A 26,005-nucleotide genomic window follows, 5' to 3' on the forward strand; every position below is an offset into this window, starting at 1 on the left:
TTGGATGTTGGGGGGAGGATCTGGTAAGGAAAAGGGAGGAGTTAGGATGATGGTGAGTCTTCTCACCTTGGAGGCCCCATAGATGGAGTCTGGGAGAGGGGAATGGTATTGTTTGATGGAGAAGAGAATAAAATGATGAGTTCAGTTTAGGACATGACAAGTTTGAGTTATTGGTGATACAAACAACAACAAAAAAAGAAGTCCATTTTCAAACAAAAATGTATGGACTATCCCAAAGTAGTAATCAGAATGAAGCCTACACCAAGGTCCCTGAGTCCTACCTGTTCTGATGTCTCCTAACCCTGCTCTGGCCCTCTGGAATGGTCCTTGAGTCCTTAAAGAGTTCCACAAAATATGCTGAAGAAACCCAGATCTAGTGTAAGACTTGCAGTTCACAGGTGAGGAAACTGAAGTGTAAAGCACCTTGTTAAGGAGGCATCTCAGGTAGGTAATGACTGAGTCATAAGCAGAACTCTGTTCTGCTGTCTTGTCCATTATCCTGCCCGGAGTATCTTTTCTACAGCTGGATACACAGTATGTTGAAGGATGTAATTCCTCCAAACACTTGTTCATTGATTGAATGTCATGTGTGGTGCCTACCACTTTTCTTTTTAACTTGATTGTTTAAAGCTGATAAATTGAGGGTTTCTGAGAGTTAATCCTGGTTACATTACTTGCAAGTCAAGTTGCTTTATAAATATATTACAATGAAGGCATTCTATATTTTGAACTAGCAATGATATTCCCAAGCCTTAGGTCATTGTATATTTATTAGATATTTCTTGCAGCGAGCTGTTATTATTGCCAAAAATCCTTGACATTTATTATAATGGTATATAAATTGTATCTGTGTTATTGATGACCATACATATAAATTATATCTGTGTGATTGATGACCATAATAATCTAATACTTTAACAAACATTGCTGTTCTTAAAATTTTTCACAAAGTTACCATATTTTCATACTTAAACAATCCTGGTGGAGGGGAAGTTGTTATTTCCCAATTTTGTTAACAGACACTCAGGCTTAGATGACTTTAATTCAAAGATTAGGATTCTAGTGGAACTCATTAGGTCTACCAAATGTCAAGATTGCATAGGTTTAAAGCCCCGTGATCTAGAGATCAGCACCTGAAAAGAATTGTATGTATAAATCTAAAGTCAACATTCATCAATCAATTCATTCATTCAATAAACATTAATTGAGCACCTTCTGGGTGCTAGGCCTCAAATCTGGAGGATTTGAGACCCTAGAAAGAATGCACAGAAGAATAATTTTAAAAAGTTGTAATTTTCAAAAATTAAGCAGAGATAATACACCTAGAGAGAAGCAACACAAATGATTCGTTACCATCCACATGGAGACCAGGCATATTGGTGGTGTGGTCACACAGGGGAAGCCAAAAAGAAGCAGGCTATAGTGTTGATAAAAAGGGCAGGTAAACTTGTTCCTTTGAAAAATTCTCAAGAGTTATAATGCATGGAAGCCCAGTATACACCAGTATAGCAATGTTATATAAAATATACAAAAATTGTGTAATAGCAAATAAGCTATTTTAAGAAACTCTTCAACCTAGACACATTTAGGGTCTCAGTTTTTATAAAATATTTATTTTTTATTCAGAAAACGATATCGTTCTGTCCATTGGCTTCAGATCAGATGTTGCTGTAGCAGTAACTGGGAATGTAATCTTAGTGGAGGAGGCTTAGTAACTAACTTCCCTTATATACATGAGCAAGAAAAAAATTGTGATCTTTCTCTTTCCCATCCTTGTCCCCAGCATAATACCTTCTACTCTGAGAAGAAGGTAAAGGATATGCAGAAATATAGTTAGAGTCTGCTCCCATGTTTTAAATAATGCTGGCTTTTTAAAATCAATATTTTTTTCTGAGAATTAAGGAAATGCTATCTTTTTTCATAATTATTTCCCAGGATTTGGGAGGAAAGCACAATCATATTTGTAAAGCACAGTACTAGAAGCAGTTTAAAAAAATTTTTTTAATTGAAATATAATTGGCATAGGACATTATATTAGTTTTAGTGTACAACATAATGATTTGATATTTGTAACATTGTGAAATGATTACTACAAAAGTCTAGTTAACATCTATCCCCAGACATAGCTGTTTTTTTTTCTTGTGATGAGGACTTTTAAGATCTCTCTTAGCAACTTTCAAATAGGTAGTACAGTATTATTAATTGTAGTTGCCGTGTTGTACATTATATCTCCCATGACTTATTTATTTTATAACAGGAAGTTTGTATCTTTTGACCCCCTTTACCCATTTTGCTCACTCTCCTGCGACCCCCAACTCTGGCAACCACCAGTCTGTTCTCTGTATCTTTGAGCTTTATTTTTGTTTCATTTGGTTTTGTTTTTTAGATTCCACGTATAAATGAGATCATACTGTGTTTGTCTTTCTTTGACTTATTTCACGTAGCATAATGCCCTCAAAATCCATCTATGTTGTCATAGATGGCAAGATTTCATTCTTGTTTTGATGACTGAGTAGTATTCCATTGTGTGTGTGTGTATAAAACACATACTCTGTATTTTTTAATTTTTAAAATTGGAGTATGTACAATAAGACACACAAATCTTAGTCTACTGCTTGATGAATTGTGACATGAATATTCACTCTTGAAAACCATCATCCAATTCAAGATGTCTAACATTCTCACTGCTTTTTCCCCCTTCACCTGTCTCACCCATCCCCACCACCCTCCTCTCCTATGGCAACCACCAGTCTATTTTCTGTGTTTGAGTCTATTTCTGTTTTGGTTTTTTCTTTGTTCATTTCTTTTTTTGAGATTTCATGTATAAGTGAAATCATACAGTATTTGTCTTTGTCTTATTTTACTTAGCATAATATCTTCTAGGTCCATCTATGTTGTCACAAAAGGCAATATTTCATTCTTTTCTATGGCTGAGTAACATTTCATTGTAAATATATGTACTACATCTTCATCCACTCATCTATTGATGGACACTTAAATTGCTTCCATATCTTAGCTGTTGTAAATAATGCGATAAACATAGGAATGCATACATCTTTTTGAGTTTGTGATTTTGTTTTCTTCAGGTGAATTCCCACATATTCTCTATGCATTCATCCATTGATGGTCACTTAGGTTGTTTCCATATGTTGGCTATTGAAAGTAATGCTGCAGTGACCATGGGGTGTATATATCTTTTCAAATTAGTGTTTTCATATTCTTTGGTTAAATATTCAGAAGTAGAGTTGCAGAAGCATATGGTAGTTCTATTTTAATTTTTTAAGGATCCTCCATACTGTTTTCATGGTGGCTGTACCATTTAACATTCCCATCAACAGTGCAAAAGGGTTACCTTTTTTCCACATCCTTGCCCACACTTGTTTTTTCCTACTCTTTTGATAATAGCCATTCCAACAAGTGTGAGGTGATATATCATTGTGGTTTTGATTTGCATTTCCCTGATATTTAATAACATTGAGTACCTTTGCATTTACCTGTATGTTCAGATCCTCTGCACATCTTTTAAATCAGTTTGTTTTTTGCATTGACTTGTATGAGTTCTTTATGTATTTTGAATATTATCCCCTTATTAGATAAATCATTTGAAAATATTTTCTCCCATTCAGTAGGTTGCCTTTGCATTTTATTGATGATTTCCTTTGCTGGGCAGAAGCTTTAGTATGATGATGTCTCACTTGTTTATTTTTGCTTTTGTTGTTTTTGCTTTGTTTCAGATTCAACAAATCATCTCCAAGATTGATATCAAGGAGCTTATGGTCTATGCTTTCTTCTAGAGATCTTACAGTTTCAGGTCTTACAGTCAAGTCTTTTAACCCATTTAGAGTTAATTTTTGTGTATGGAGTAAGATAGTAGTCATTTCATTCTGTATGTGGCTGTCCACATTCCCAGTACCATTTTTTGAAGAGACTGTCCTTTCCACACTGTATATTCTTGGTTCCTTTGTTGTAAATTAATTGACCATATTTGGATGTATTTATTTCTGGGGTTTCTATTCTATTCCACTGATCTGTGTATCTGGTTTTATGCCAGTACCATACCGTTTTGATTGCTATAGCTTTGTAACATAGTTTGAAGTCAGGTAGAGTACTGCCTCTAGCTTTGTTCTTCTTTTTCAAGATTGCTTTGGTTATTTGGGGTCTTTGTGGTTCTATACAAATTTGGGGTCATTTGTTCTATTTCTGTGAAAAATACTGTTGGAATTTTGATGAGAATTACCTTGAATCTATAGACTGCTTTTGAAAGTAAGGCCATTTGAACAATATTAATTCTTTCAGTCCATGAAATGGACTATCTTTCCATTTATTTGTGTCTTCTTCAATTTCTTTCATCAATGCCATATAATTTCAGTATACAGGTCTCCCACCTTCTTGGTTAAATTTATTCCTAGGTATTTTATTCTTTTTGATGCATTGTAAATGAGATTGTGTACCTAACATCTCTTTCTGATAGTTTGTTGTTACTGTATAGAAATGCAACAGGTTTTTGTGTATTCGTTTTGTATTCTACAACTTTAGCAAATTTGTATGTTCGTTCTAACAGTGGCTTAAGGTTTTCTATATATAATGACATATAATATCATGTCATCTGCATATGGTGACAGTTTTATTTCTTCCTTTCCAAATGGGATGCTTTTATTTTCTTTTCTTACCTGATTGCTGTGGCTAGGAATTCTAATACTTTGTCAAAAAGAAACAGTGAGAGTGGACATCCTTATCTTGTGCCTGATTTTAGAGAACAGGCTTTTCAGCTTTTCACCATGGAGTAATGTTAGCTGTTGGCTTCTCTGAGAAGAAAGTAAGGGACATGCAGAAAAATAGTTATGTTCTACTTTCATGTCTTAAATTATGTAGAATATGTTTTATCATTAACTTATAAATTAATGCCAGAAGATAAATGTACATGGGATTAAAATGTTAGTTAAGAGAAGTACAATGATTAAATAATACCAATAATCTGTGTGAGATAATAAATGTCATTTTGAGCTGCTAAATTTTGGGATAATTTTATGTAGTAATAGAAAACTAATACACTATGTTATAATGTATATACTTATGTTTATGAATATATGCATATATTTATGCCAGATATATCTCTTTAACCTAAAAGCATTGCTACTTCATACCCTATGCAATCTGTTTTTTTTTTTTTTTAGGAGTCCTATATTAGTCACTAGAATTTTTTTATGAGAAAATTTCTTGGAGGGAATGGAGGGAGTATTATCTATCTTTTTTATATTGTTTTGTGAGATTATTTTTCTGATACGTTGAGAGTATTGTCTCCTAATCTGCTTACTTGCAAAGTCAGTTTGCTGTATCATAGTCAAACAAACCTGTGCCATAGTTAGATATCCTGATGCTCTTAATTTTTAAATTTTCTTTAGAGTTTTGAATTTTCATAATTTTCTTAAGAAGCCTTCCTTACTCCCCACAATACAAAACTTCTGTTTTAGCTCTTTTGTTGCTTAATTATTATTAACTTTCTAATCTTCAGTTTCTTCAATTTTAAACTCTTTTGAATTGTTTTTCTTAAATTTTAAACACATACTTCTATTCTCTTTTATAACTTGAATTGTATTAATGTATATATCTCATACCTTACATTTTTATATATAGGATACCTTAATGAGATAAGACATATCTTTTAAAATATTTTTACTGCAAAATATAATACAAAAATAGAGCAAAATTATCTGTAGCCAGGTAATAAATCTAGTGGTTATGCAATTGATACTTATATGTCTTCCAACCAAGTCAAGAAAATTTGACAGTGTCTGTAAAGCTTTGTCTTCTCTTTTTGAAAAGAAAAGTCTGAAGAAAATATGACAAAATATGAATAACTTAAAAATCTGTATGGTGAGTTTACAGATGTTATTCTTTTTATGTTTGAAATAGCTCATGAAAGTAGCATCAATATAAAACCAGTAATCCTGAAAAGCAGATTCTTTAAACCAGTATTTATAATATTTTCCAGTATTTAAGATAGTGTCTGAATATTCATTTTTAATGGTGACAAGAAAAAGTTAACAGGAAAGTTTGTGCAAAAAAACAAGTCCTCCAAACCACTTCTCCCACCATAAATGAGAAATGATGAACCTAGCTAGTTCTAGACAGAACCTAGACTTCTGTCTGAAGTCATAACTTCTTGCAACAGAGATATTTGATTGTAGGATGCCTAAATTTTTCACCTTGCTTAATTAAGAGAACAATAAGATTTACTAAGAGCAAAATGACTGCAGAATGTCAACTTAGTGTTCACAGATTTTATTTCAGAAAGGAGGATGTAATGCAACAAAAATTCTTTATTGGGCTACAAGACCTTCCTTTGGGGACAGGTGCAGTCAGTCAATGACCTGTGAGTGTATGTGACTAATTAGGGCTTCTTAAAAATACTCCAGGGAAGAGATTGCATAGATCCCTCAAGTCATGGGAAGAGCCCAGAAAGTTAGGGGGAAAGCAGAGAAAATAACTGAAAGTGGAAATGTGTGTGGGGTTGTCTTTTGTAGATACATGGATAAGAATATTTTGAACTCGGGATTCCTGGTTTCAATGCGCCTCGCATTAACTGAAGTTTTTTAGTGAATAGTGTTGTGATAACATAACACTTGGTGGGAAGTGGTCCCCAAACTTGAGAGGGCGACAGTATCACCTGGAGGGTGTGTTTAAACAGATCCCTTCTCCCTCCTTTGTGTTTCTGATACAGGGGGTCTGAAGTGGGGAGTGGGAATTTGCATTTCTAAGTTCCCAGAAAACCATACTGGGTTTGGGATGCCAGAGGAGATGCTCTCGCTGTCCACTCAGATCCTCTTTCCCAGCTGGTGCACCTCTTGCCCTGTTGTTAACAGCATAAACAGACTGACTTCCCCAGAACATTGCCCTTGGCTGTTGGAGCTGATTTCAGAGATGCCTGGAAATGTCCAGCCTCCTCCCCAGTGCCTCCAGCAGTCAGCGATTGACTGATAGGGGCAGACCAAGCTTGGTCCCTTACTTTAAGAGAGAGCAACTCTGCAATTCAATCTGCAGCCCATCTGGGGCCAAGGCTGCTTCCCCTTCCCTATCCCATTTCCCTCATTCTTTTGCAGTTTATCCATAAAAAATACACCCTAAATAAATCTCTGATGCCTTACTCCATCATTGTTTCTGCTTCTTGGCATCTCTGTCCTAAGATAGTTGACAAAACACAGACTTTCATTTCCAGGGCTTCTCTGACAGTGTATCTGCTTTGGAGCTTCGTAGGTTCAGATAAGAGCTGCTCTCTGGGATCTGTTCTCTGCTTAGTTGTTGCTTCTCTGCCATTAAATATTTAATACTTTAAAAGAGTATCTGTGGACTTGGTGTGTGCAGGACTGTTTTGTTCAAAACACATTTTGAGGAACAACTGGCTGCTTTGTCCAATTTAAAATATTTTTAGTTCTGACTGAAAACAGGAAGAAAATATGAAGCTGATCAAGCCAAATTTTAGCCAATAAAAAAGTTAATAAGGTAAAGTTAACAAATCTTGAAAATCATGCAGGGAAGAGATGTGTGTGTGCTTACAATGGAAATGACAAGGGGAATCAGATTTATGGGAGGAGGTGGGGATGCTCAGTTGGAAATGCATTTGCCGCCAGCTGTGTTGTGACTGACCCCTAACTGGCCTTAGCTCTCAGTTGTCAGTCTGTGCTGCTGTGCCGGACCTTCTCCCTAGGCCAGCTGTCTCCAGCCACAGGTGGGGTGATGCTGAAAGAACTTTCCTGACTTCAAGTTGAAAAGGGAATTGGGGTTATTGCATCTGGCAACCTGTACCCCCCACCCCTGCCCCATCCCCAACTCAGCACTGTTTCTCCATTTTTTCACTGGGGACAGTTGAGTTTTATGTCAAAAAATTGTGTGGTGACAGAGTATTGACTTGATGACTGACCCATAATTTACATCTTGGTTCTACCCTGCAGCTAGCTGATCAAGGGCAAGTTATCTTGGCTCTGATGACCTGAGTTTCTTCTTTTAAATGAGATAATTGGAAAAGCCTGTAGCATGTTTCTAGGCCCATGCTAAGTGCTCACTTTCCTTACCGTTTGAGAAATTTGATCCCATCCCATTCTTTCCTTGCCTGGGAAGTAATTGCACTGTCAGGTGTCCTTCTCACTGGGTTGTCTAGATTGCCAATTGTAGGAGTCTGCATTCTTTTATCCCTTCGATTTTAAGGGAGCTGGCTTGCACATCATGTGTGCAACCACGGGGAAGAATGTGGCCACACAGATTATCAGTGGCTCAGCAGTTTTCTGATGAAAGATGAGAGAGGCAAATGCAAAGTATGATTAACCCTGGGACTATGAACAAAATGTGAACAAACACACAAAAAACAAACACCCTCTCTCAAGAACTTGTACATGAAACAGTGATAATGTTTCCAAATGCAAAAGAAATAGAAACCAGTCATTTCACTCCACATTCAGTTACTTAATTTCATTCTAATCTGTAGCTCTTTTATCAACAGACTTTTTTTTTTCTTTTTAAAAAGAGCCCCACATCCTTTTGATCTCCCTGGCAACAGTGGTTTTGACATATGTTTTCCTGGCAAATGATGATACAGACACAGTTGGCATTTTGATTAGACTGGTAAATCAGAGCTAACAGAAGTTAGGGAGCAGTTCTCTCATGTGCTTTAACACATAGTAAAAAGCCATAGAATCAACCTCACAAATGTCATTTTTGGGGGTAGAAGAAGTGAGAGTACCCTTTTGGACTTCATGCATTGCCATCCATGTTTTCCCTTTAGGTATTTAGTCTGAAATACAAAATAAATCATAAATTCAATCCTCTTTTCAGCTTTCCATCAGGGACAGAAAGGGATCCTACCGAGCAGTAGAGCAACAGAAACAGAAAAACCTTCATACTCTCCATTAATCTGTATATTGAATTCTAAGAAGCCCTAACTCTAGAGGTGTAAAATTAATCAGAAAAAATTAATCAGCACATTCTATTAGAATTAGAATTAAGTTCAGTGTTCCAGGTAAGGGAATTCAATACAGCAATATGTATTGAATTAGGTATTTAGAGACACAGTGAAATGAATAAAACCTTTTGCTTGGTCTTAATCTAGTGAGGGAGACAGATACACATGTGTGGGGAAGTTGGGGTTCCTTATGCCCAGGATCCTCACTGAACTTAAACCACCTGATGATGTAACTGACCTGTTGCTGGGCTACCGCTTCCACATCTTTAGTCAATGAGCTATTATTGCGCTATATAAAGGGCTCAGCCCATTGCTCTGGGGGGAAGCAGAGACGCTAGTGCTCGACCTACCACTGGAGAACAAGCCGGGCAATAAACCCTTTCACCCCAAAGAACATTTTGCTGTCAATTTCTTTGGCCACATTGAATCCATAGCGAACTTGCCCAGGGCTGAAACCCATTGGCAAGACAACATGTAAACTCTTATGTCCATAATATCTGAGGCATAGTAACTTGGACTATTTTACTTTACTTTTCCCACCAAGTCCACTATCTGTTCGTAAAGTCCATTTGGATGGGCAATTAAGAGTCCCTTGTCTCTCTTTGGTTTCCTTCCCTCTTTCATCCTATGATCTTGTCCATATTTTTACCCATTGTGATCAAAATGATGTAACCAGATTTAAAAAGCCCAAACAAACAAAAAACAAACACCCTGTCTCAAGAACTTGTAAATGAAACACCAGTAATGTTTTCAAATGCAGAAGAAATATAAACCAGTATTTCCTCCTGTTGGTTTTCCAGATTGGAATTTTCCAGATTGATTCTAATTACAACTCTTTTCCTCTGAAAGGAGCTAGGACTGTGGGCTCCAAACTCTGTCAAGGTGCCCCGGGACACAGCAATAAATTCAAAGGGGCACCATCGCCATGGATGTTTTGTTTTTGAGGAAAACAGCTCGACCTCAGTTGGACACCATGTGAACTAGTTTTAACATCAAGTACTATATTGCTTTTAATGAAGTCTTGTCTTAGCAAAGCTGGGTTTTTGGTGGTTGATATGATGAAGCCAGTACCCTTGAAAATTGCTGTGCGATGGGAAATCAGGGTGGTAGATAATGTACAATCTAATTCCAAGGTTTAAGTTGTGTGGTGCCCAACAGGCACACATATCCCATTAGTTAAGTGATTGTTGTATTTTAATAATAAAATAAAAATATAATTTCCTTTCAATTCATGCATAGTATTTTTCAAGCTGTTCTAAGTTGTTAGGCCTAAAGTACTTATTAAGGGTTTGGATTTAATAACTTTATAAATGGGACTATTAGGTATTTATTTTGGCCTCGGTTAACATTTAAAGTGTCTTGGATTGAGAAAGTCTGGAGAACTCTGAGCTGGTGGGAAGGTAACATGTTCATTCAGTTCCACGTAAAGGATGTAAAACCTTTACATGGTCCTCCATCTATAAGAAAAAAGAAGTGTTCTCTCTGTAATATTAACCACGCTTTATCTGGGCATAACTTTGATATGTTTCCAGAATCAGATGCTGTTTTGCTTTCCTCCATACACCCAAGGACCCCTTTTGTGAGAAGAGATATGAATGTCAGCAAGTGGGGGGGATGGGAAGAATAGGAAGGAAAGAAAGGGATTAGAGGAGAAGAAAACTCTACCTTGTCATCCATAGATGTAATTTTCAGTGCTAATGTGAAGCTCAAAAACATCACAATGGGAGATCAAGAAGATGCATGAAAATAAGTGGCCAAATGTTTTATTTCCTCTCTCCCTCCTGTAGATGCACTGGTTAGATTTTAGAGCACATAATGCTGAGCTCTAGTATTTTGGAGTTGGAAGCAAACTCAGAGATGCTCTAATACTGACTTTTAGAACTTCCTCATTTTATGGAAGAGAGAACAGATCTAGGGAGGAAAAGTGATTTGTGAAAGGTCCACCCACAATGTTAGGTCTGAGACTACACCTGCATTTGGAGAGGCCCCACTGACCTTTCTGTCTTTTTCTCAAGCATATCCTCATATGCCATTGGGACACGGCTGCTGGTGAGGGCAGCAGCCTATTGCTTTGTGTGCTTGGGATAGTGCCATTACTAGATAAAGTCTCATGGAAAGAGGAAAATACACAAAAGCCCAAATCTGACCACCATGTCTTGCTTAGTCACATATTCATCCCTCAGAAAGGTTGAAAGGGTCCTTAACGTCCAGTCTTTGCATCTAGTTTGCTGCTCTTTACACACTGCAGCACGTACAAAGTGGGACTGTAAATATATCCTGATCCTGTTTTCTAAGGTCATGGTTTGACAGTAATGGTGTTATCAAACAGATTATTTATTTTTGGCCTCCCATTTTCACCCAGTGTTTTAAGATGAAGATTCCTATTAAAAATTTAAAAATTTGAAAGGTACACAGGAATCATAGGTGATTGTTTATTGTTGAAGTATATATGTTGATGGTGCTTTTCCCATATAACGGGACAACGACTGTATGAGATTCAGTATTTGAAATTTCCCTCTCTGTATGCCAAATCCTTTTGGAAATGACGTGCTATGAGCAACTCTACATCACCCACTTGCACAACATGAAGCAGAAAGGCCAGAAGGAATTAATTCTCCAAATGTGCTGGGGGTATGAATTCCTGGGGCACCTGCAAATACTTGAGCAGAATATAAGTAAAGAAACACTTCTTCCCAGAGATTTGGTATGCCTGTAACTTATAATATAGATTCTACAAGCTGGTGAAGAGTTTTTTTCCTTCACTAGGTATAAGGTAAAGAAGGTAAAGAGGAAATTTTAATATGGGAGAGGAGATGATGAAGAAGAAAAAAAGGATAATCCTGGGGAAAGATGCTTGGTGGTTTCAGAAAATAGATTTTACAGCATGGTTTGCTAGGGATGGGAAACATGGCATCATGTATCAGAGAGGCAGGGTGCAGAGCTCTGCAGTCCTGGCCCACATGTATATTGTGTAAGAGGAATGCCCGAGCCTTAACAGACAAGTCATGGGTGACATGGTGCACTGCTGTAAACTTTTGTTGTTTTTAACTGATTATGAACACAAATTCACAGAATTAGCATTTATTACCAGCATGAATAGGTGGTAAATCTCATCTATGAGATGTTGAAGGGAGAGCCCATCATGTCACAGAACTACATTTATGTCTTTAAAGTGACTTCCCTTGGGAAAAAGAGTATCTTGTTTGTTTGCACTAAGCTGGTCTCCACTGGATGTGTGTGCAGGTCATTCACGTGTGAAGGCTCTAAATGGGTCACATTGTGGTGACTATATTTTCAAGTGGTCCTGTACCTACTTTTGGCTTCAGTAGTTGCCTTTTTGCGATACAATGTGTCTGTTTCTCCAGAAACTTCTACGTTTTGATATTTTTAGGTTATTAATTATGTCAGTGTCATTTAGCTTCCACACACATATACTTGCACTCATAGGATTTTGAGTCTTTGTTCTTATACTACTTCTGAGTGATCTAGATCTGCAGCCACCTTGTGACCATGAGGGTCAGGTGACAAGAAACAGGGAAGCAGATTCAGCATTGAGCTGTTGAGCAAATCCATGAATTACTTAATCTTAGACTTCTTGTTATTTAAGAAATGTGAAACACTATTTGATTAAGTCACCATCAATCGGATATTCCATTACTTGCAGCCTAAGCAAGTAATTCCTGTTTCAATTCCATACTTGAAAGTATCAGACTATTTTGAAGCAGCAGATACCACAGTCTCTGTGATCTTGGTTATCTCATCATTAAAAATGGAGATAAAAATGCATGTCCTAGAGAATTGTTGAGATAATATATGTGGAAAAATACCTAACCTGTTGCCTGTAGCATAGCAGGGGCTCAGTGTTCTGGCCTGGTTCTTCTAGTGCTAACGTATTTGCTCAAATTGTGTAGCAGTCTGTGCATGAATTTACTGCTCTCTTGAATAAGGATAATAATTCCATCATTACTTTTTTCCTTAACTTTGCTCATAAAATCTATTATGCTAATGCATTAAGTTTTTAAAAATTGTTTTATTACTTTTCCCTATACTTAGAGACTTCTGGGACAAAAATTAGTCACTAAATGTTCCATCAATTTTTCTGGGCCTGTAAATTATTTGCTACAGTGCAATATACACACAATAAATTATTTGCTACAGTGCAATATACAATTAAATGCAATGTTATGAGAAAATTTATATAGAATGACTTGGGACCATGGGATTATATTATTCAAGAACATTTATGACTAAAAGAGAATTTAGAACCATTTGGAATACTTCCCCATATAGAGATGAGAAAACAGATCTGGGGGCTAAGTGACTTCCAAGATCAAATAGTTAATAGGGGAAGGTTAAGGTCATTCTGGAAAAAATATTTCAGGATGAAGAACATCCAGACAATGAAAATTTTATAAAGCTCTGTAAAGGACTATGAGGACTTTTGTTTTAAAATAACTCATTCCATGCTATTTGAATATGCTTAAAGAAAGGCATGATGGTGTTTTACCAATTCAATTAGTGAATTTAGATAAAATTTAATGGGCAAATACACAAAAGATCACAGGCATTTTTCTGTAAGAAATATAACCCTCTAGTTTTCTGTTTAAAAACATTTTTATTATGGGAACACTCTCTTACAGAAATATAGAACTACTCTATAATATACTCCATCAACAAAATTTTTAATGCTGTGTCATGGAGTCAACATTGTTGATACCACGGAATTGCATAAAACAGGATTTGTCTTAGGCAAATATTTCCTTGATGGGAAAATCAGGTCAAAGATTTGACCAAATGAGAATATGGGTCTTTAATTCTGTGACTGAACTCATATATCCTGTCATACTTGGAGTATAAACTCAGAAATTGCCAATGACATTCCATATTGGCATCTCTAAATGTTGCATTTGCCTTTGCCTGGGATTGTGTATGTGGATATAAAACAAACATTCCAGGAAAGTCCAGGTAAAAGTTTAGGAACTGGACAGCCACCTAAGAGCCATATGCTCTTGGAAAATCCCTGGATTTTACAGTAAATTGTGTCCACGTGTGTGGTGCTCATGGTTGAATATGGCATGTCTAGTCAGTTTTGTCAAGTCAGCCAGCCTGAGTGTTTTCTTGGGTGGACCTTCAGAGTGATCTGGATTGCAAGGCTATGCATCTTATGCCCTTCCCTCTCCGAAACTAAAATTGGTTTGCAAATCTTGTCCTTTCCATAAGCTTGTATTTTTACCAGAGGACCATGAATAGCCTGCAAACCCCACACGTGGAATGATCCTCCACAGCTTGTTAAAGTTTCATGAGCTCATCTGTTGTGTTTTGTTAACAACTCCCCAGCCTCCTCCCCATGCAACTTCTACTTACACACAACTCATCCAGTACTTAAAGAATTTTTAGAGAAGGGAGATTACTTCAATTAGGAGCTTAGCCAGATTCCACAGCTGGCCCACACACGTCGCTGCGTCTCCAGCCATTGGCTCAGGGAGGTCACAGCCACATGTTTGCAAATTAAATTTAGGTCCCTTATCAAAGAAGCAGGCTCACATCATGGGCCATAAATTCTTCATTGGGCATATTCAGTGCTGTTCACAGAAAAGCAAAGCCTATGGGTTTTCAGACTCAGAGGTTTATTTGTCTGAGGCTCAAAGGCTCGGAAAGATCTCTCTCTTAAGGCAGAAATAAACCCACCCCGTATCACTACAGTGTTTTTTGTTGATGGTAACTGCTTTCTCGTAATGACTGGTGTATTGAGTAACTTGTGAATGTGGTATTTGTATTTCTGGGAATAAAGAAGGAATGGTCAATGTCACCATAACCTCTTAAACTATTTCTCTCTTCCAGTGAGGGATGAACAGACTAGATATTTTGCCCCATTTAAAATGACCAAGATTGACTTTCCATTTGTCTTATTTGAATAATGAATTTAATGTTTCAAGGCCACATTTATAAGCATTACCTCCTTTTATCATCACACCTCGAGGCATTACCATTTTCCTGTCATTTGGTGGGAAACTAAGTCTTGGAGAACAGTGCATTTTCTTGTTCACGGTCTCACATTAAAGAGCAAAAATGAGGACTGTGTTATTTTGAATAAGGAACCAGGCTTTATTCTGGAAAGTAGCTGACTTCACAGGACTGTGTTCATCTCTCAGAGACAGTTTCAAAGTTATTGAAATAATAACTTGAGCAGTTGTATCTGCTAGTTGTGAAGTTCTCTAAGGCAGCCCTCCTGAAGGAGGCATCATTTGCTATGACGCAGAAATCCAGACATTTGCCCAGCTGGCTCTACTCTGTGCTGGGACTGATACTTGGATTTCTTAGCTCTATGTCCCATGCTTTTCCCCTCTAGCCAGTGTTTCAGGGATATCTTCGTTCATGTGGAAAGAATGGTGTGAGATGTCCCTTTCTAGTAGAAGCTTCCTACAAATGAGCTGATATGGAAGCTACAAAAAAGGAAGAAAGTAATTGATCCTGAAGCTGCAAAATCCAAGCAAAATTCCTAACCTCAAGTAAGTGGCTCAAATATGGGTTGGATTGATCCATCAATCTGTCTGTATAAAAGGGAATGGTGTATGGGGGGGGGGGCGGTGTCACAACCTGTGCCATTCTATAATTGTTCTAGGACAGGATCTGAGGAGATAGGACTTCACCTAGTCAGTCAACGAATGAGAAGAGTTGTCTGCATGGTAAGAAGAGCATAAGCTATGGATTCCAGTTTTGTTTTTGGGCTTCTGACTGGGGCTCTGCCACAGTGGCCTGTGTTACATTGATCAAGCTGATGTCCTCTAAATTCGTTTGTTCATCTATAAAATAGGAATAAGGGAATTCATCTTGTAGGTTCTTGGGAATATTAAATAAGATGCTGAATGTAAAAAACTTAGCTAAGTGCCTGGCATTCAGTAATATTAACACTCTTAAGAGTAACCAAAATGAATAAGAACTTAAAAGGCTGTGTGGTATACTGGAAAGATAATTATTCAGGAGGCCAAAGGACTTGAACTTGTGTGATAATTCAGCTTTTAGCAGAGGTATGTTGTTGTCATGGCTTTGCATTAAGCTATGGGGAGAAAATGGCCCTTCTCCGAGATCCCTTTCAGTTCTGAGCATTCAGCTATTCTTTTGATTGCGTCTGTTTGGGGTGCTGTGGATAGAATAAGTGGAAATTGAGGTACCCTCCTTCCCACTACATCAACCCTGGTGCCATCTGAGATATTGTTGATCTGTGACTGATTTAAACTCCTTGAAGCCACCAAATTTATCCTGTGTCCTCTTAAGGAAATTTTAAAACTTCTGCCAGTTCTAATTTTTGTTCATGGTTTTGACAGCACTATGGGGCTTGTGCACAGGTGGTTTCTGAGGCTTGGGAAGGGTGACTGATGGTTGGTGACAGTGAGTGCAAGTGCCTAGGACATTTGCATTGGTACCCCCTCTTTCCTTGTTGAGGTTGTATGACAAGTGGAGGAATTAGAACCAACAGTAATCCCAGTTGCTAAATCCAGTGATCTTTGCATAACGCTTATCTTTCTTGATCTCAAACATTACATCTTATTTTGATTACTGCAATTTGGGGAGGTGGTAGTCATGGCATCCTTCAATGTGTGTGTTTTAGGTCAGGCTCACCAGAAGCAAACTTGGAAATGAGACTGCAGCCACATGTGGTTTACCGATGGAGTGTTCCCAAGAGAGACTGGCAAGCCAGTAGGGGAGGCAGGGTGGGGAAGGAACATGTGAAGCATGGGCACACGCTCAGGTGAAGTCTCAATATTAGCCTGAAGGTGCAGCAGACTGTCACAGTTTGTCCCCACATGGCAAGAGGGAGTTGGATTTTCATAGTCCCACCCCTGGCAGTCATTGCCTGTGGGCTGCTCTGGAGGGTGGGGTGGGGTGGGGGCACGAGCATCTAGATGCTTCCAGTTTTCTGAGCACATGGAGGAAGCAACTCCAGTGGCCATGGGTCAGTCCTCTGAAGAGCATCAAAGGTGCAGCTGTTTGTCACTGGGATCAGAGGAAATCTGGGCAGAGCACCGAGTGCCCACTGGTTTGTGGAACTGTGCTCCTCTCCTTCTGTACCTCCTTTAAATGCTTTCATTTGTCTATTTTAAACATGTCCATGATTATATCAGAATGAGGCTGGGGATTTCTAAATCTTTATCTCCAGATTTGGCCTCTTACTAAAATTTGTAATTCCTTCGACATTAAAAGTTGGCCCTGTATCAACATGTCTCTCCTGGCTAAGGATCGCCTTGGGAGGGGGAGGTGGTGCACGCGTGTCCTGTGGCTGCTTGAGCCCTTGCTTGATCGTGGCTCCTCATGTGTCCCGCGTCCACGGCCACCCACCCAGCTGTGGGCCACTCCTCAGCTTGGGGATGGCATCTTCCTGGCCGGGACACTGCAGACAGATAGACGCAGGCTGGGCCACACAGGGTGGGCCACATGTCTCTAGGCATTGTCTCAGCTTGCCTCTACACACACCACATTAAGTTTGAAGCTTTACAGAGGGTTGGGAAAAAATCAGGAGTTTCATAATATAGGAAAGACGTTAAGATTGCATATTATATACAACTTCTTTCATAATTAAGGATAAAACAACCTGAGTGTATGTTGACAGATGAATGGATCAAGAAAATGTGGTATAACACACACACACACACACACACACACACACACAAATATTATTCAGCCATAAAAAGAGGAAATCCTGTCATTTGTGACAACATGGACAAATACTGTATGGTATCACCTATATGTGAAATCTAAAAAAAACAAACTCATAAAGACAGAGAACAGATTGGTGGTTTCCAGAGGTGGGGGGCTGGGTGTGAGGTGGGTGAAATGGGTGGAGGGGAGCAAAGGAGCAGACCTCCAGTTATAAGATATGTAAGTCCTGGGGATGTAATGTACAGCATGGTGACTAGAGTTAACAGTACTGTATTGTATATTTGGAAGTAGCTAAGACAATAGGTCTTAAAGGTTTTCATTGTAAGACTAAGTTATAGCTATGTGAGGTGATCAAGTGTTAACTTACTGTGGTAATCATTTCACAATGCTGCATATACATATATCAACAAATCATTGTTATACACCCCAAATTAATGTAATATTATGTCAGTGATTCTCAATATAACTGGAAAAAAAGAGAAAAAAAGTCCCCCAAGAATTCAACTATTCCTAGGAGCTGTCCTCATGAAACCCATTCCTAAACCTGCTCCCTTGTCTCCACGTCCTTGTCATTTTTCTGGGAAATTCTTCTTTAAACCCCCAAGGTGCAAATCTCGTCTCTTTTTGGGAAACCTTGTATTCTATCCATGAGAACTTTGTCCCATCTTTATTTCGTTCCGTCTTCTTACACCATCAGCTTCTCTGTGGGATGCACTGTTGCCCAATAATACATTTCCTAAGTGTAAGTTTTCAGATCTGGCCTAACACTTAACTGTAATATGAGGGGAAATGGCAATAATCAGGAAAGGCATGAGCAGGGTGATCCAGTATTGACTCTGCCCATCCCAGGCTGTGGAAGGGCCTAAGGTGAGTGGAAACTTCACCTCCTGTTCCCCTGGGACTCCTTTGGCGGTGTGAGTTGCAAGTACGCCATTTTATTTTTCTGGGTGTAGCATATAACTGTTGGAAAACACATGCTCATGCACACACCACCCAGGTTTTAAGAAGAAAGATTAATTCTCAGATGCGATAAGGTTCAAACTCATAAGGAAGAATATTTTCATTTTTGTGAACTGCCCTGTAATTTGTTAGACTGTTTTTTCCCACATGGAAGTCATTTATATTTTTATGGAGAGAACTGTGGTTCCTTTTAATTCACTCTTAGCCCTTACACCTTACCTTTGAACTTTGTGGCCTAAGAGCAGAGGCTGACTACCTGTTCAACAAATTTATTTCCTCATCCATTAGGGATTATTTTTATATTTCCAACCCTCTCTTACAGTTGTGGCCATGTGAATGAGTTCTGGCCTAAGAAACATGGGCAAAAGTGATCGAAACCATTTTAAGCCTTGCATGAAACTCTCCTTTCTCTCTCTTTTTCCCCAACTGTCAGCTGGATGTCAATGCTAACATGACCTTGGAAGCCATGTGTTAAAGGTGAAAGAATTCTGTTATCCTGAGTCCTTAAATAATTACACGGAGTCCCCACTTCCCCTGCCAGTGGCAACTAGCCCCAGATGAATGAAAAATAAATTCTGTGGTATTAGGCTTTGAGCAATTTTATGTTAACGGCAGCTAGTATTGCCCTCACACTTGTGTTTACTTGAAATAAGCAAGTCCCACTTTTTGGACCATGTACTTCTTAAAGGCTGCTTCAGTAATCACACAACACCTGACTGCGAATAAGGCCTGATTAAGGTCTTAGTCAAACCACTGTGGTGTCTGGGTGTTTGTGTGTGTTGGGGTGAGGGTGTGGTAAGGAGGGGAGGTCATTTTGTTGTTATAACTACACATTTTCGTGACAGACATCTCTGATGAACACCAGACATGGTCAAATCTGAAGTCCTTTTATTTCTCTACAAACATGTTCTTGTTTATCTCAATAACTGTCTTTGCCTTTACAGTCACTCAGATCAGCTTCCTCCTTCCATTTGCAAACTCTCATCTACTTAGTCAAAGAGTCCTTTTGAGTTTGTATTTTTTAACATTCCTCATATTTATCCCTTATTTTCCTCCCAGTTCTACCCCCACAATTGTAGATCAGATCTCTGTCATTTCTTACCTTATTATTGCTCCGGTCTCATAACTCCTCGGCTTCCTCCAAACTGTTCCACATCGTACTGCCAGACTGATCTTTTTAAACCTCTATTCTGATTACATCATTCCTCTGTTCAAAACCTTCAGTGATTCTCCATTGCCAGCCATAGCATTCATATTCCTTTGCAAGGCATTTGAGGCACCCCATGACCTGATCCCAACCCAGATTTCCAGCCTTTATCTCCCACTGCTTTCTTTTACATAACTTGTACTCCAGCCAAACGGGGCTGCTTACCATTTCTTAAGTATACACTAGTTCCTGCCTCTGTACCTTTTGCTCTCTTTAAATGATTTCTGTCAGCTTATAATTTCCTGTGTCCCTTGTTGCCTGTCAAAATTCTGCCCTCCTTGAAATCTTTTCTGATCGGCTCAGCAAGAAGGAATGCCATGCCTCCCTTTTGGCACTTGTGACATTTTCCTTCGAATTGTAGAGGCAGTGAGTTGTAGCAGATTTGGTGTCAGATACCTTAGATTTGATCTGGGTTCTTCCTTTTATTACCTGTGTGTGATTTTGGTGCAAATCACCTAGTCTCTCTTAGCCTCAATTTTTTCTCACATTAAATACAAATGAGCACTTCTATATAACTCACAGGGTTATTTTGAATATCAAATGGAAAGATATATCTGTAAGTTTTACAATCTAAGTTTATATTTTGATCTCCTTAACTACATATCAAATTTCCATATAGAGGAATTATGTTTCATTAATTTTTGTGTTGGGTTTGTATGTATCAGGTACTCAATAGATATTTGTTGAATTAATAATTTTGAAAATACAATAACTTGTATTGAAAAAAGAATGTCAGGAATTGTTTTAAGTTTGTGTTTCCACAAACACATTGATTTCTTCTTGGTGATCTTTCACTCTTCAATCTAAATTTGGTCAAAATTGTAACAACCTGTTTACTTTTATGTAGTTATTCTGTTAACATTGATAATCCAGTCTGACTAAACTGCAATGAATTGTATCTTGAGTTCTTTAACAAAGTCGTTTTTTTCAGTATAGAAATTTCCTAGAAGTCTCCACCTACAATTTATAGTACTATAACTTGGGAAACTTAGATATCATCATTCTTGTACCTCAGCTAAAGGCTCCTCCCCCCTCTCCTCCTCTATACAAATAAAGAGAAGAAGAAAAAACTTTTTTTTTTGCAGATCAGACTTCTTATGAAAGAAATGATTCTTACTTCCTTAGTGCTCTGAAGGCTTACTGAAGTGCGAGAAACCAGAGAACAGAGATGTGGGATTTATATATGGGATGCATAAAATTTGCACTTGCCTATGGAGCCTGTCCTGCTTTTTTGGTCAGTTAAGGTGATTGTTCAATTGGTCTGTTACTCTTCTTCCAGTCCCTTTAATGTCGTTGGTCCAAGTGCCTGCCTCAGAACTATGCAGCAGTCAGTAAGCAATGAGGCCAACAGGGGAAAGGAACGTTGAAAGAAACAGAAATATTAAGCAGACAACAGTTTAGAGAATGTAGATCGCCATCAGAGGATGTCAGTACAAAATGTTCTTCTAGAAAAAAATATCACTTTTGTTTGTTTTTGTGATTGCACCAGTAAAGGAGCCAGCCAAGAGACCCACAGTGCTGCCCCTGGTCTATAGAGAGAACTGGGGGTGCATTCATTCTCCAGTGGGAAGAGAGCTTGTTTGGGTTACTGGAGCAGCAGCATAGAACTGAGGAGTGACATAATTCCTTCTTGGAAGAGTCTGGCTGGATTGTGTGCCATTTTCGGAAAGTGAGGGTGATGTACCAAGAATGACAGACTGCTCGGAAAGAGAACTATGTGGAAACCTCCTAACCCCTTGAATTTCCTCCAAGGAGAAACCAGAGGGCAAAAGACAGTCTAAGCATTAATGTGCATGTTCCTGCTAACAATCCTGATAATGGAGAACGTTCTGTGCATGGACTACAAGGTAAATTTGTCTTATCTCATAGATACTGCACACCTTTAGGTGGAATCTTAATCTCAAAGATTTTTCTGTAGAATGCTTCATCTTATCCTGAGTTGAGGGAGGGTATTTCATAAGAAGAAGAGGAAAACTGTAAAGGAAAGGATTACAAAAAACTGCGTTGAATTAAGGAAGCTCCGGGGAGTTGATTTGATAAAAATGGAGCATAATTTGAGCCTCTTTAAAATAGTCATTGCTGCAGCTTCTGAGCTATGTAGCCTATGAGCACCCTGGGCTTGTGTAGTGCATGGTTGGAGGGTCTGATCTGGTTTCTACCTTTCTCTCCTCTCACATGGCCATGCTGATGGAGAGGGCAGTGGCAGACTGGGTAATCCAGTCTAGAAGTATAAACTTTCTTCACACCCTCATTTCCAGAGAGGGCCTTCTACTCCTGTTTGATCTCTTCTTCCTGATTCTTTCTTAGTCTCCACATACTTTCTTTTCTTCTGCTGATGTTGCTTGCAACCATGCACATCTAAATAAAAGTAAACATTTTTGACAAATTGAGAAGTGGTGAGAAGATCAGTCTCCAGTCTTCAAAAGACCAAGTGATTGATTAGCCTTATTCTTGGTCAAGGTGAGAGAAGTTGAATCCTGTAAAGAACCAGTTTTCTTTTCAAAGAGAGCTGCTTTGCCCCCCTGAGTGAGGCTGCATATCTAAGCCAAGCATCTCCTGCAGGGCAGGGTTATGTTACATAATTGTGCTTTCTCACAGCTTCTTGCCAATGACTATTTAAGTGAACCAACTAGATATAATGGTCATAAGAGGAGCTGCTTGAGAATGGTGATGATCCCACCCCTACTGGAAAAAGCATCTAAGTATGGCACCTTCTGGATTTGTAGGCAGAAATACATTTCCATTTCTAAACCACTCAAGACAATGACCTGGGGAAAGGGTTGGAATAGGAGCAATGATTTTAGCTACCTCTGGCTCACCCTTCTCTTTTCAAAACATCTCTGTGCTCAGTTAACTTCTTGAATCCTTTGAGATGTCCTGAACCTCAGTCTCCGGCTTGGGGAGGCAGCACTGCACGTACCTCCTCTTGGCTCTGGCCCACAAAGCCCATTAACTAGAAGCACACGTGGGGCCAATTATTGGAACTGGAAGCGGACTTGAATGAAGAGATAGCTGTGTCGTGTCCCCTACCTCCATATCCAACAAGTTATAAGCAGGCCATATGGAATGAAAAGGTCTTGCAGCAAGCCTGTCTCATCACTGCCTAGTGATTTAATTTGAGAGCCCAGATTGTAAACTGGACTGGATGTAAAACTGCAGCCAAGGCTGAGAGTCTGCCTGGGTGTGCTGGGCTCGCCATGGGCTGACCTAACCAGAAGGCGTGTTGTCATGTCTGGGTCATCTGCTGTCCGGGGATGGCTCCCTCTGGGAGGTCCAGGTCATGAGCATTGCAACAGTCTAGACAGGAGGTGACAGACATGTTGACCTTTGGGATGAGATTGATCTCTAGGTTTCTTGACAGGAGGCCTTTCCAAAGGGAGTCTCAGGAGGAATAGCCTAGGAGCTTCATCATCTGTGAGTGGAATCAAACCTAAATGTCTGCTCCAGCCAGGAAGGCATACCAAAGTTTCTCAGGGGCTTTTTTTTTGAGCTACGGGGTGATGTTCATTTACTTCATCAGTTTTCCTACAATGCTTGCTTTGGGCCTCAAGACTGGGGGAAAAAGAACTCACTGACTGGTGTATCCACTCTGAGGCCAACCCCAGGAAAGGTGCTCTGGATTCCCTGGGCTATTTCATTTAAACCTCGTACAGTGTTAGGATGTTTGCATCATTGTCCTCACACTAAAGCGGATAGTTAGAGGCTCAGAGATGATTAGATCTTCTTTGAGGCAATGCAGCAAGTAGGTGCTAAAGCCCAGGTTTATTTTAATGTTGGGTCAGTAGTGGGGAAAATGAAAGTTCCTATAGCCAGGATCCTCACCTGACCCTAAACTACTTGATGATGTACCAGGCCTACTGCTAGGCTACTGCTTCCACCCATTGGCAATTAGCTATTTTTGACTGAGTCACTATATAAAGACCTCTGCTCGGGGCTCTGGGAGGGAACAGAGGCAGAGGTGGATTATGGACCTGCAGACTGCTGGATGCAGATGTGATCCTAGTGCTTGACCTATCGCAGGGAGAATAAAGCCAGGCATAAACCCTTTTCCCCCAAGAACATTCTGTTGTTGTTTCTTGATTTCACTGAATCCATAGTGAACTTGCTGGGGCTGAAACCCTCAGGCAAGACAGACAGAAACCTTCCCAGGGTCTGATTTTTTTGCTATGGTGGAGATTATTTCAACTCTTCCTAGAACTTCAGAGGTTGTTAAAATGTTAAAATAATTTAAAAAATAGACCTTAGCTTCTTCTCAAATCATTTAACTTCAAGTAAGATAAAATGTATCTCCTCATTTTTTAGCCATCTGGTTACCCCTGAAAGAGAACAGAGATTGTTCACAGAAAGAGGTGGAGTAGGAACTGGTCTAGGCTTTTCTTTCCTAAAGAACATTTCATGGGACACTAGTCACTGTATGTGCTCTGCACAAAAAGTTTGGGAAACTTGGCATAAATATTCCTTGCATGAAGAGTCATGTGAATGAATCTGGCTTTTATTGAAACACAGCTTTTCAAGTGGAATGGATTGAACAACTTCATTCCCCAGAAAACTGGTTAACATCACCTGGGTCTAATGTTCTATGGACACTATTTGCAGACACTAGTTTAAGTTTTAATGGTAGTAATGTTTCCCTGAATCTAGGCTCAGAAGTTTTATTAACTTCATCGAGGAAATAAGAACAGGATGAGTTACCTAGGTTTTTAGCCACTTGCTGCAGCCAAGGCTCTGAGCTATTAGAAGCAAGGACAATCCCAAAGAGCTTGAGGACCATTTGGATACTGTTTGGAAGATATTGGAGATATTTTAAGTCTGAAAGAAATAAGCAAGGCTGTACATACAGTTTTCTGAAGTGCATGGTATGTGTTTCCTTACACCCTCAAACTCAAACATCTGCACGGGCCATCTTTCTTCCTTCTCTTTGTTTCTCTGCTTCCTTCTTTCTCCTTCTACCCCTTCCCTCCTCATCTGGTTGCATCTACTGTCCCTGTTTGTCAGAGTACTTTATCACTGTGGGAATGGGTGTGAGATAATATTTATGCCCATGACTCTAAATCTAAAAGTCTTTAACCATCTTCAAGTCAAACTTCATGCACATTCGACTCGTCAGCTTAAAAAGAGATTCCCTGTGAGACTAACCAGAGTTTGCAGGTTAATAAAAACCATCCTGGTTGGAAATGAAATTGAGCCAGTATCTTATTCTATGAAGTATCAAATAAAATTAGGCTATTCCTCCAGTTACTTATTTGGGCCTTGTTGGTGTCTTTAATGGGATGCCAGAGTTCTTTTTATTTGATTTTTAGGTATAACTGTATTTATGTAGAAAACTAAGTTTCAGTGCTAAGGGGAATTATGTAAGCATATACACTGCTTTGGTTGCTTCAAGGTATTTATTGATTTACTTGACAATTAAAACATCTCACACAGACTGCCTGCTTAAAAGGGAACAATATGTGGTTCAAGGATTTCCTTTAAATTTATTAGGAGACTGAAATTTTATTTTCACTTGCTCTGATAAACATAAAATCCAATCTCCCAGATCTTCAGTGCAGCATTTAGAAGAGTAACTCCCTCCAAAGAGACTTTGAGACAGCTTAATTTCTCCAGTGAGAAGCTTTATATGTGCATCACCCAGGCATAACCTGGTATTTCGATAAGCTCGGTTGAAGATCCCAATTCAAAAATATTTTAAGACCATGAATAGTAACACACTTTTTAAAATAAGATGAGGAAACAGATTACCTACTTCTTGATTCCTTTACTCAGTCTGAAAATAACTTATATCCCAGATGGGGAAAAACCAAGTCTTGAAGTAAGATTTGGAAGTTTGAAGAGTTAGAGCCTTACCTGGAGGGATTTTTCAGAAAACTTTTTAAGTTGATTGCTTGGTTTGCATTATCAAAGCAGAACCCTAGAATTCAGAAACAAAAGCTAGTTTCTGTTTTTTTTCCCTCCTTTTTTTTATCCCTTCAAAGCCAGTTCTCTTCCTTGTGTCATTAGGAGTTGTTTAGACAGGGATGTACGTTACTATAAAAAGAGGTAATCACAGCAGAGAGCGGCAAATAAAAGTTAAAAAATATTTGCCCTCCATGGTAAAGTTCAGATGATCGCAGACTTTAGGCACTGAGATGAAATCTCTGTTTTCATGGCATTAGGAAGTGTAAAGGACTGATATTCTCCCAGTATGGCTTAGAGTATTTTCTAGAAAGTCCACTGTTCAGAGTACAGCA

General features: G+C 38.8%; 1 long non-coding RNA gene across 4 annotated transcripts in view; it reads right to left on the bottom strand.

The window, feature by feature from the left end:
• The window catches only part of LOC118967049 (uncharacterized), a 66,240-nt gene extending 46,208 nt beyond the window's left edge, over positions 1-20,032 (bottom strand). The window contains exon 1 of one of the 4 annotated variants that reach the window (XR_005053823.2): positions 19,674-20,032. This is a non-coding gene — a long non-coding RNA (uncharacterized lncRNA). The remainder of the gene's footprint in view (positions 1-19,673) is intronic. The other 3 variants (XR_005053824.2, XR_012127759.1, XR_005053825.2) reach the window with 3 other exon arrangements.
• Positions 20,033-26,005: the final 5,973 nt, after the last annotated feature.

This window comes from Manis javanica, chromosome 2 (genome assembly GCF_040802235.1).
Source record: "Manis javanica isolate MJ-LG chromosome 2, MJ_LKY, whole genome shotgun sequence".
In the NCBI taxonomy this organism is placed as follows: Eukaryota; Metazoa; Chordata; class Mammalia; order Pholidota; family Manidae; genus Manis; species Manis javanica.